The following is a 12,806-nucleotide window of genomic DNA, read 5'->3' on the forward strand; positions in this document are numbered from 1 at the left end:
ACATGATGCGAACAATGCAACAGTCATCATATATATATATAAGCAGAAACAGGTATGCTACATGAAGCCAGCATGCTCAATATCGTACATAAACAAACAACAGTTAAAGCATACAAATATGATATCTAGTATCTGCTACGGATCATGGACAACAAACGAGACTGTGTAGATATGGAAACGAATATCTCAAAGATAACGTGGAAGTATCAAGCACCGGAAAAATAAGAGTGGAGTCAAGGTAAACAGTCCTTATCCAAAATAATTCATGCACTAAGGTCAAAGTACTAAAAGAAAACAAAGCAAGAAGTACTCGCCTTTATATGCAGATCGTGTCAATCGTCTTCAATCAATGTCCTGCAAATCACGTGATGTACAATTTAGCTAATTTTCTAACGAAACTAGCTAAACCGAAAACCCAACTTAATTAAGGAAAAAATCCTAATCCAATTGTGAATCTCGATTCACCCAAATCTATCCAAAAGGTTAAAGTTATCTTGAAGAACTAAACTCAACATAGAAATCAAATCCACTATACCAAAACAACGCCGCAACGAAAACCTGACACAACATCCAATCAAAACTTCAATTCACAACTTAATTCCTGAATAGAACATCCGCAGATTTCATAGCGATTCAAAAAAAACAAAACTTTCGACCAGAAACTTAAGATCCCATAAGAACCCAAAGATTCACCGATTAAAGCTTAAAGCCCATCAATTGCTGTGAAACAAAGGAAAGCGGAACTGCACTCCACAACTATCTTCCAAACAAAAATTGAATAGCACTACACCGATCCAAAACAACCTCGTGGAGAAACCCAAAACATTCCAAGTTTATACAACATTTCAGTGTTAGCAAAAAAAGGAAGCAAGAATATCAGTACTCATGGCGTAAACATCAACAATTCATAGCAATTCAAAGGAGTACAGCAACACCAAATTGAGATCGCACAAAACCACAACTGTTTGAGGAAACAACACCACATAGAAATTCTGCCAAAATTCAAGAATAGCACAAGATCGAGTTGAATCCACACAAATCCATTATGATTTAGTATATCAGAACCTCATCGATTAAACACCTACCTTCAAAATCAACTCAAATTTCATAAGCAATTTGAGAAGCAGCATCTGCAATCGAGACTTAAAACCTCAACCATAGACTCTACCACAAATGAACAATCACGAAAAACTCCAAGCAAGGAAAACCCGATTCAAACGAGAAAGCTTAATCCACTGAAATCACGAGAAGGCAAGAACAGGCAAGATAGCGAGAACATCACAAACCTCAAATGACGACTCAATCAGGAAGACAATCACCTCAAGACAACCTATCCTCTTCTCCTAGCTATCGATCCTTACCTCAATGAACTCGTACCCTCAAATCCGAAGAGTACTTGCCCACCTAAAGAATGTTGGTGCAACATCTCTCAGGTCAAGGTTGACCTGGTTGACCAAGCTGAGTCTTGGTTTGAGTTTAGATGTTTGACAATAAGAAATTGATTGAAGAAGAGTCAAGTAGGTCAAGGATGATCGGATACTTGACTGGGAAGTCCTAACTGGGATGTTAGGTAGAATGGAAGTCCTGGTGAGTGAAGTCAGGCAGAAGGGAAGTCCTAGTGAGTGAAGCTAGGCAGATGGAAAATCCTAGTGAGTGAAGCTAGGTGAAAGTCCTGGTGAGTGAAGCCAGGTGAAAGCCCTAGTGAGTGAAGCTAGGCAGATGGAAAACCCTAGTGAGTGAAGCTAAGTGAAAGTCCTGGTGAGTGAAGCCAGGCAAGGGAAAATCCAGATGGATCAAGGATGATCGGACATCTGGTGTTGGGAAGTCCAAGTAGGTCAAAGGATTGACTGGATACTTGGCACGAGGAAATACAGATAGGTCAAAGGGATTGACCAGACATCTGATGGAAGTCCAAGTAGGTCAAAGGGAGTGACCAGATACTTGGCATGAATAGAAAAGTCCAAGTGGGTCAAAGGGATTGACCAAACACTTGGTTGGAAGTCCTAGCAGGTCAAAGGAGTGACCAGATGCTAGGCATGATGTACCAACAGGTCAAGGTTGATCGGATGTTGGTTTGAGAGGCTTGGAACTTGGTTTTGGGCAAAAACCAAGTGTTGGATCGATCAGTGGATCGATCCAGGAGCTGGATCGATCAGTGAATCGATCCAAGCCTTTCCTAGCGAACAGAGAGCCTTTAGATCGATCCGTGGATCGATCCAGATGTCCCAATTGATCAGTGGATCGATTGGGACGCGGCTGCTTCGCGCGATAAGCGCTGGATCGATCCATGGATCGATCCACAGAGGCGCTCTGGATCGATCCGTGGATCGATCCAAAGCCTCCCCGATCGATTGGGAACATTCGGATCGATCGGGATCCGACCGTTGGCGTCGATAAAGGCCGCAGGCGCACGATTCCTTCGGCACCTCTTCACCGATTCACTCCAGATCTCTCGCCAGCTCCTCCACAGCACTCACAAAGCTCAGATCGCCAGTTCTTGAAGGATCTTGGAAGTTCTCCAAGTCAAGAGGCGGATCAAAGCCAAGAAGAGAAGCTAGGGTTAGGGTTTATACTCATTGTAAGCTTGTAAGCTTGTATTTCTTGTATCCTTTCCCTCTCTTCTTGTATTGAGTCTTGTAGGGCTTCTCCGCCCTTGGTAGTTACCATAAAGGAGAGTTTTATTTAGTGGAGGGTGTGTGTGTTGGTGTGGATCCTTGGATTAGTCACCTCTTGTGAGGTGGATACCAAGTAAACCAACCGTGTTAGCGTTGTGTGATTGTTTCTTTGTATTTCCGCTGCACATCTTTCAAGAAACAAGCAACGTCGAGCAACGTGCGAACGCGGCGAGCTATTCACCCCCCCTCTAGCTACTTTCGGTCCTAACAAGTGGTATCAGAGCAAGGCCGCTCTTCACCGGAATCATCGCCGGAAGGGTCAAGCATAACAAGAAAAGCTAGAGGGCGAAGAAGTTGGAGCAAATTCATCAAAGTCAAAGAAATCAAAAGATGCAATTCCAAGATGGACTTGGATTTGACACAAGGGTGGCTCCACCATACACTTCCACGAGCTTCGATTCTTGGAAATCAAGAATCGAAAACTTTCTTATGATGGAGATAGAGCAATGGTTTGCTCTAATGGAAGGATTTGAAGCTCCAACAAACTCGAAAGGCAAGCTTCTCAAGAAAAGCAAATGGAGCTCGGAGCAAGTCCAAAGGTGCGATGCAAATGACAAAGTGACCAAGCTTTTGGTCAATTTATTGCCAAGCACCATCCTTTGCAAAATTGGAGAATTTGAAGATGCAAAGGAATTATGGAGCAAATTGGCCAAGTTTCATGAAGAGATCCCCTCCACTGTACAAGAGCAAGAAGTATCCAGAGAGGGTGACTTTGGAGCAAGACCAAAAGGAGGACTCCGAGGTTGAGAGATGCTCAACCTCCGAAGAAGAGGAAATCCAAGAAGCTTCATCCTCAAGGGAATGCAACGAAGGGAACAAGGAGGGAGCATACTCCTTGTTTCATATTCAAGATGATGAAGCCTCCACCTCTAGGATTGAGGGGGAGCAATCCTTGGTGACGCCGGATCAAGAAGAAGTAGAAGCTTCTACATCCGGGTCAAGAGACAAAGAGGAGGAAGAAGATTCTACCTCCACAAGTCAAGAAAAATCAAATGGAGGAGAATCAAGGTCCGATCAAGAGGAAGCTTCTACCTCCGGATCCAAAGAAAATGCCACCCCTACAAGCAAAGGTATAAATATTTCAATTAATAATAAAAATCATATTATATGCTTTGAGTGTAGGGAACATGGGCACTACAAGAGCAAGTGCCCTAAATTGGCCAAGAAGAAGGGCCAAGTGGCACAAAAAGGCAAGGTGAAGCCCAAGGAGATCATCCCCAACACAAAGAAGAGCAAGGAGCATATTATATGCTTCTCTTGCAATAAAAAGGGGCATTACCGAAGTCAATGCCCCAAGGGGAAGAAGGTGGTCAAGGCTCAAGGAGGCACTAGTCAAGGGGGAGCCTCCAAGGTAAAGAAGAAGGTATCTTTTATTGAGCCTACCCCTTTACATTATGGTAAAAAGCATGATAGTTCTAATTTTTATCATTTTAATGCGATTTACCATAAGAATAGGAAGCATGAGGGCTTTAAGGAAAAACATGTGGCCCTACATGCCAAAACTACCCAACCTAAGGTTAGGAAGGTAGATGGACACTTGGGCAAGAACACTAAGGAAAATAGATACAAGCCCAAAAACAAAAATGCTCATGGGTGTAATGAAAAATCAAAATCTAAGGATTTAATGATAGAAAATCAAGTCTTGAGATCAAGACTTGATAAAATGGAAAAGACCCTAAAAAGGATGGAAAATATCCTAAAAGGGCAAAATGAGCATAACCTAGGTTTGGGATACAAACCCAAAGCTAAAAGGGATGTGCCTAGTTATCATAGGGTTCCATATAGCTATGGAACAAACCCTAAGTCTAGAGGTCAAGTCAAAGATACAAGGGAAGATATCCCTAGAAGTCTCTTTGCAACCAAAGTGACTAAGACTTCTAAGAAGTCTAAGAAAGTCACTAACAAGGTCACAAGGGAGGCTATCCCTAGAGTTGACCTAGAAAATGTGACCAAGGCTTCTAAGAAGCCCAACAAGGTCACTAGGAAGGTATCTAGGGAAGTTATCCCTAGTGAGTACCTAGAGCATCCAAGGAGCACCAATAGGTGTTGGGTTCCTAGGAGCATTTTCTCTACCCCATAAATGGGTTAGAGAGTGTCAACTCCGATTAGAAGGGTAGTTAACCCAATTTTGAGGAAATTGACACTCAAGGAGCATTTTCAAGGTTTTGTTAAACTTTGAAAATGAAATGGAAGTTTTATTTACTCCTTGAAAGAGTAAAATGTGCCTAATGGTGGAATAATTGATTTTAATCTTAAATGGCACATATTGGGAAATTCAGAAGAACTACCAAGTTGGGATTTTGGTATGTTCTTAGGAAATTTAAGGTAATCCGGGCCTTAATTTAAAAGTGCTACTCTTGTGAAAAATGAAATATGTCAACATTTGAGGATATGCTTAATTTCGACTGGCATAAATTAATCAAGGAAATTAGAAATGTCAATTTAGGCTTTGACATTTTCTTGAAGCACTTTAGGGCAATCTAGGTTTAAGTTGTAAGTTTAGCTAAGATTTTAAGGATACTTAGATAGTTAATCTAGGTATATTTTATTTATGCTAAATCTTGCCATGATTGTTTGCCCATCATATGCCATGACATCATGTCTATTTTTGCATTCATGTTTTATTATGCAAAATCCAAAAATATCATGTCATGACATTCATACATCATGTAGTTATAGGAATCTTTCTTTTGAAAGTTATTTTATTTTGATGTATGTCATAACATTATCATGCATTAGTTTAATTCCTTGTAATTAAGGAAAAATGACATTTTTGCAACACTTATTAACAAGTGACATCCTAGGTGGATGTCTAATATCTTTAAAATGCCTAGATAGATATGCATGATCCCTAGATTAGGGCAAAACCAAAATCTACATCTCACAAAGACTATAAGGTGACTTGTATGTGGTTTAGTGCACATTAGATACAAGTGAGATGTTAGGATGATGAACAAAGCTCAAGATGTTGATTTAGTGCATTCTTTTGAGTTTTTAGGTTCATCAAAACACATAGTTATGTGTTTTTCCCATCATTGGGAAAGCTAATGTACAAGTCATGTGCATTATGCCCAAGGAACATGATGGGATATTGGTTTTGAAAATGTTTTAAAAATGCTTTTGGAAAACCATGGTGAAGGCTATCTTTTGATAGTAATCACCATTGAATAGTTAGACACAAACTTGAAGAAAACGCTAAAGTTTTAGCAAGTTTTCAATCTTGTGTCAATCTTTGAAAATATGATGTATTTTCATAGAAAACTATTTTTCCATGATTAAGTATGCCCTAAATAATGTCTACACGAAATTTCATGATTTTTTGATTTTTGTAGAATTTTCTAGGGGTTTCTGAAGTTGACTGAAATGGAATTTCAGCAACTATCAGAGCTCCGATCGATCCATGGATCGATTGGAGTGCCTGAATCGATCCGTGGATCGATTCAGAAGACAAGTCCCCGCGAGCAGAAGCTCGCTGGATCGATCAGCTGATCGATCCAGGTAGTCTGAATCGATCAGTGGATCGATTCAGAAAGGTTCAATCGATTGGAACCCAACTCCAATCGATCCAAGTTGCTGATTTTGGCTGGGAAGGCCTGATTTCAGCATCTTTGATCCCCTTTTGAGTCTAGGTAACCATTCCAAACCCCCCAAAATATATTTGTATACATACAAGGGTGTTTTCATGTGAAAACAAGGATGGATTGGTTAAGGAAGGCTTCATTGAAGTTTAGGTTGAGGTTTGTTTCAAATTTTGAGTATTTGAACCTCAAAACTTCTAAATTTGGGTTTCCTAAAGGTTTAGGGATTCCAAGTCATTGTTGGTGCAATGACAGAAGCTACCACCATGTCTTTAGGGGGAGGGACTCTTTAAAGACATGAAAAATTATTTTTCATGAACCTTGGAAGGTGGTTAACCTTCTTTAAGGAAAATGCTCATGTATGAGCTTTTGAACTTAAAATGGGGAGTGGATATCCTCATTATTTCAAGTGGGAACTCAAGTGGTTAGAAAATGCTCAAGGTTGAGTATTTGTCTACATTGAGGGAGAAGTTAAGGATAAGTGAAGGGTATGGGACCTTCATTATCGTGTTGATCACAACGAGTGATGTTGTGAACAACGAGGAGCAACTCTTAAGGGGGAGAGTCGTCAACAAATGGATTCGTTGATGTGTACCCAAAATTGGGACATGGGTTGATGTGTGCCCAAAGATGGGTTGATGTGTGCCAATAGGGGGAGAATGAAAGGACCTGTGAATGGGTGTAAGTTAGACTTTCATTACCTAGAGGGAGTGTGCCCTCTTAGGAGGAGAATGAAGAGCTTAATTTATGTGTTCATTACCTAGTGGCATAAAGATTGAGGCTATAGGATTAGCCTAACTTACATGTGGTATTGTAAGTGTTATTGTGGTATTGTCAAACATCAAAAAGGGGGAGATTGTTGGTGCAACATCTCTCAGGTCAAGGTTGACCTGGTTGACCAAGCTGAGTCTTGGTTTGAGTTTAGATGTTTGACAATAAGAAATTGATTGAAGAAGAGTCAAGTAGGTCAAGGATGACCGGATACTTGACTGGGAAGTCCTAACTGGGATGTTAGGTAGAATGGAAGTCCTGGTGAGTGAAGTCAGGCAGAAGGGAAGTCCTAGTGAGTGAAGCTAGGCAGATGGAAAATCCTAGTGAGTGAAGCTAGGTGAAAGTCCTGGTGAGTGAAGCCAGGTGAAAGCCCTAGTGAGTGAAGCTAGGCAGATGGAAAACCCCAGTGAGTGAAGCTAGGTGAAAGTCCTGGTGAGTGAAGCCAGGCAAGGGAAAATACAGATGGATCAAGGATGATCGGACATCTGGTGTTGGGAAGTCCAAGTAGGTCAAAGGATTGACTGGATACTTGGCACGAGGAAATATAGATAGGTCAAAGGGATTGACCAGACATCTGATGGAAGTCCAAGTAGGTCAAAGGGAGTGACAAGATACTTGGCATGAATAGAAAAGTCCAAGTGGGTCAAAGGGATTGACCAGACACTTGGTTGGAAGTCCTAGCAGGTCAAAGGAGTGACCAGATGCTAGGCATGATGTACCAACAGGTCAAGGTTGACCGGATGTTGGTTTGAGAGGCTTGGAACTTGGTTTTGGGCAAAAACCAAGTGTTGGATCGATCAGTGGATCGATCCAGGAGCTGGATCGATCAGTGAATCGATCCAAGCCTTTCCTAGCGAACAGAGAGCCTTTGGATCGATCCGTGGATCGATCTAGATGTCCCAATTGATCAGTGGATCGATTGGGACGCGGCTGCTTCGCGCGATAAGCGCTGGATCGATCCATGGCGTTTTTGCCAGAGCACAGAGGCGCTCTGGATCGATCCGTGGATCGATCCAAAGCCTCCCCGATCGATTGGGAACATTCGAATCGATCGGGATCCGACCGTTGGCGTCGATAAAGGCCGCAGGCGCACGATTCCTTCGGCATCTCTTCTCCGATTCACTCCAGATCTCTCGCCAGCTCCTCCACAGCACTTACAAAGCTCAGATCGCCAGTTCTTGAAGGATCTTGGAAGTTCTCCAAGTCAAGAGGCGGATCAAAGCCAAGAAGAGAAGCTAGGGTTAGGGTTTATACTCATTGTAAGCTTGTAAGCTTGTATTTCTTGTATCCTTTCCCTCTCTTCTTGTATTGAGTCTTGTAGGGCTTCTCCGCCCTTGGTAGTTACCATAAAGGAGAGTTTTATTTAGTGGAGGGTGTGTGTGTTGGTGTGGATCCTTGGATTAGTCACCTCTTGTGAGGTGGATACCAAGTAAACCAACCGTGTTAGCGTTGTGTGATTGTTTCTTTGTATTTCCGCTGCACATCTTTGAAGAAACAAGCAACGCCGAGCAACGAGCGAACGCGACGAGCTATTCACCCCCCCTCTAGCTACTTTTGGTCCTAACAAAGAAAACCCTATCTCACACCTACAAGGGAAATTCTACCTACCAGATCAGTTAGGGCATACCTCCACGTGAGGAAGAGGGGTCGGTTGCCTTGGCTCGGCGGCGGGTGCCCGCGTGAGGAGGAGGGTTGCCGGCTGCTGTGGTGTTTGCGTGCGAGGAGAGGAAGAGGCTCGGCTGTGGCTCGGGAGAGAAGGGAAGAAGCTACGGAGGAAGGAAACGGCGCCGAGTTGGCTAGGGCACGGCGTCGCGAGCTCAACGAAGAGGGAAGAGGGGTCGGCGGTGTTGAGAGGTGAGGCTCGGGAAAATTGCGAGAGGGAGGAGTGGCGTCGAGCTTAGGGCACGGGGAAGGGAGAGGAATTTCGGCGCAAGGAATTAGGGAAGAGTATGAAACTTAGGCTTTAATAGAAAACCTAGACCTATTAATCAAATCAACTCCCTATTAAATAAGTATTCCAAACAGACTTTTTCCAAAGCCAAAAATTTTATCCCATCAAAATACATCCTACAGGCTCAGATTAAATCCCAGAAAATTTCTGAAAATTCCTAAAAATCCTAATAAGGTTATTTGTCTATTAAACCTTATTTTTTAATTATCATTTGTTGCCATATTTTACAGTCGGGTTTAGAATATAGTTATCCGGTTGAAGCGTCGGCACGCCGACTGTCCTTAGAGAATTTATTACCGCCTCTCGGTGCAAAGGCTCCCTGGTAAAAACTCCTCCAAGATCTGACAACCGCTCGTCTCGTCCGTAGGTGCACTCCAAAACGGACGCGACACTCGGACCCAACCTCAGATCGCCGAAAGACCAAGCCTCAGGACAAGAAAGCAGCGAAAAACTCGACGAGAAGAAAAGCAGATGTATCGCACAGAGAAGGGAGAAAGAAGGAGAGAGCTCGAGGCTTGAGTGAAGAATAGAGGCGTTGCTGCTCCCCTTTTATTCACTCTGAGAAGGTACGAAGTACTGCTTCGCTAGCGAGGAAATGCGTCTCAGTGTCGCGTCCGCGTCCCTTCCCCTCACGCCCTCACGCACGGAACAAAAACCAAACTCTGGTTCGGTTCAGACCGAATCGGAAACCAAACTGGTTTGGTTCAGACTGAACCAAACCAGCAAAAACAGACTGGGCCGCCCGTGAGCGCAAGGCCCACGGGCTGGGGATTTGCACCCCCCCTGCGCGCGATAATCGCGTACGTAACGCCCGGTTTATGGATTTCCGGCTCGAACCCCCCAAATCCACTCGATTTGGGCTTGGCCCGCGCATGCGTGTAGGTCCCCTTATCATTGCTAAGCAAGGATGAAAGGGCTTCCTATATAAGCCCTTCCAAGCTTTTCCAATTAGCAATGTGGGACTAAAAACACTACCAAAAAATGCTTTGAATTTAAAACAAAATTCAACACAGACTACATTCAGACTCATTAATATTATGGCCAAGCGGCTTCCCGACTTGGCCAGAGAGCAGATCCGTCAGCCAAGCACTAATCCCGTTCGGCGCATCAGCGAAACAAAGGATAGTGGAATGCCGGCCGAGCGTCTATCCTACTCGGCCCAGGGGCAGACAGTGCTTGGACAAGATGAAGGTCGACCGAGCGGCTCTTCGCTCGACCCAATTACAGACAAAAGGAGTATCTGTCGGTATCCTTTTGGGAGCCAGTGTTGCCGACAGACGACATGGTCGGCGGCTTGGACATGCAGAGGATCGTACGACGGAAGCTTCTACTGTCACGTCAGAGATATGCTCGGCTCGTTAAGGTATTATATCAGAGATACTTTCCTGACACATCTTTTCATGGAAATCATGGAGAAACGCGCACGCCTTGAGAAGAGTGCACGCGCGCTACAGGAGTCCTATATAAAGAGGGGCCCAAATTTCAGCGGAGGTATGCGATAATACACTGTTGCTCTACTGTTCGTTACTTTGCTTCTACACATCGTCGGTGACTGATTTGAGCGTCGGAGGGTCAACGCCGGGGACCCCTTCCCTGAATCAGTACTGACGTAATTATGATTGCAGGACCACGTAGAGTCAACACATAGTTAATCGGAGCGCCAGATCCCTAACTTCTGTCCCCTCGATTATCGGAGAGGATCAAATACAAATATTTAAGATTGCATGAGAATTTTAGGACAATTTCTCCAATAAAATACGAAAAACGAATAAGATAAACAATACTAATACAAGATACTCACGTGATTTTAACTCCATTTTATAATACTTTCTTGTCTACTGAATTATTAGATAATCGCTCTTTGAAAAGCATAATTAATTTCCTTTTAAAAGTTAAAAAAGTCTTATATAAGAATTTTACTTACAAAATAGTATAAAAACGTAAATTTTACATTAAAAATCTTTAGACAACCCATATTAAAATCCTTATCTAAAATAAAATTTAAGATAAAATAATCATTTTATTAAATTTAGATATCTATTTTTCACATCATACTTAATTTTCTTATAATTTACCATATATTTATTATTTTTTCTCTTTTTTTTCTATTATTTATTATTAGACGGATGAGTGAAATTTTTTTTTATTATTAGAGGGAGGAGAGAGAAATACTATTTTAATATTTAGAAAATAGAATCCATTACCTAAATTTAAAGAACTACTAGGGTGTAATTTTTTTTTACACAAAATGTAAAATTTAAGGTAAAAATTTAATTTAGGATAACTGATATGTATGCTCTTATATTTGCTATCATATCCATTCCATAAATTTAGATTTCATGAATAGTGCTTTTCTAAATTAGTAAATGAAATATATTCTCTAAATATTATTTAATTTAGGAGAGAGACAAAAGAATGGATTTGATAATGAAAAGCATATATTAGAAGAGGATAAAAAAATAAAAAAGAGAAAAAAAAATAAAAAATAAAGAATAAAAATTTTAGAGTATCTGATATAGGATATAGTGTATAGTGAAAAATAGTTGTTTAAATTTAATAAAGTGGATGATTTATTTTAATTTTTTAATATATTATAGAAAAATTTGTATGGATGCTCTAACAACATAAATTAACAAAAAACCATAGAATATGATCTTTCCCTTTTCCAAAGCCCTTGTATAACATTAAGATTTTGTGTATTTTATAATTCACGGGCTCAATCAATCTTGGAGTGAAATGATCTTTCTCCTGTTTCACTATTTGAGTAAATTTTGAAGTGCAAGTGACTCCTCACTTAATAGTCAACGTCTCATATTTTTCATTCTACTAGAGAAAAATATCTTATGATACACTGTAGTTACGATTCAAACTAAATACTTGGTACCTTGGGTAATCTACTAAATGTCTTACTACGGCACAATGAGCTTAAATTTTGCTCTTTTATCACAATAGTTTATTATTTAATCTAGTGCATAATAGCTAAACACTTTTCATTGAACCTATTTAATTTGCTTCCAATTAAAATTAAAACAAATTATTAATTGACATTAACCCATAATTTTTATAAATTTAAACATTCTATTATATCCTAATCACTTGATGGGGTTGGGTTGAAATTATCTGAATTATTAATCTCGTGGGCCCCAATGGCGATGGGCAACAACTACATGGGCCATACCCTATTTAATTGCAAACACATTGCTTCTAAGTTCATGGATGTCATGTCATGCAACAAAAACATTTTTTTTTTCCAATAAAAAATGTGTTTACTTATTTATTTATTATTATTTTTTTAAAAGAAAAAAAAATGGGAACCGTAGTTTGAATATTTTCAGGACGTTCTAATACCAAACCCACCTTGTTGGTTATATTTTAAAAGAAGTTTTAAGTCAAATATAAATATTTAATTAAAACATGGAAGTGCTTTATATTATTAGAAACTAAATAATGACATGGAAATACCTTTGTATCAATAAACGAGATATAACTACATAATTTAAATATATCAACTACATAATTATTTTTTTAGAAGGTAAAACTATGAAAGATGTTTGATAAATTTTAATAGATACACATTCTTCAAAATAATAAAATTTTAGCCTTTAAATTAAACACATAATTACATTCCTTGAGTGAAGTTAATTTTAGTTTTAACGTTGACCAAACTTTTCAAACATTAAACTAATTTACGTTTTTAATTATTTTGGGAGAAAATTAAAAGAAGAGAAAAATCCATGCCAAAAATTGACAAAGTAGACAGCATCATTGCAACTTTGGAAAGACATAAATGCTTGCCGATTGGTTTTTTTCAATCAAATCCTTTGCATTAAA

Source organism: Zingiber officinale, chromosome 7B (assembly GCF_018446385.1).
Source record: "Zingiber officinale cultivar Zhangliang chromosome 7B, Zo_v1.1, whole genome shotgun sequence".
Classification (NCBI taxonomy): Eukaryota; Viridiplantae; Streptophyta; class Magnoliopsida; order Zingiberales; family Zingiberaceae; genus Zingiber; species Zingiber officinale.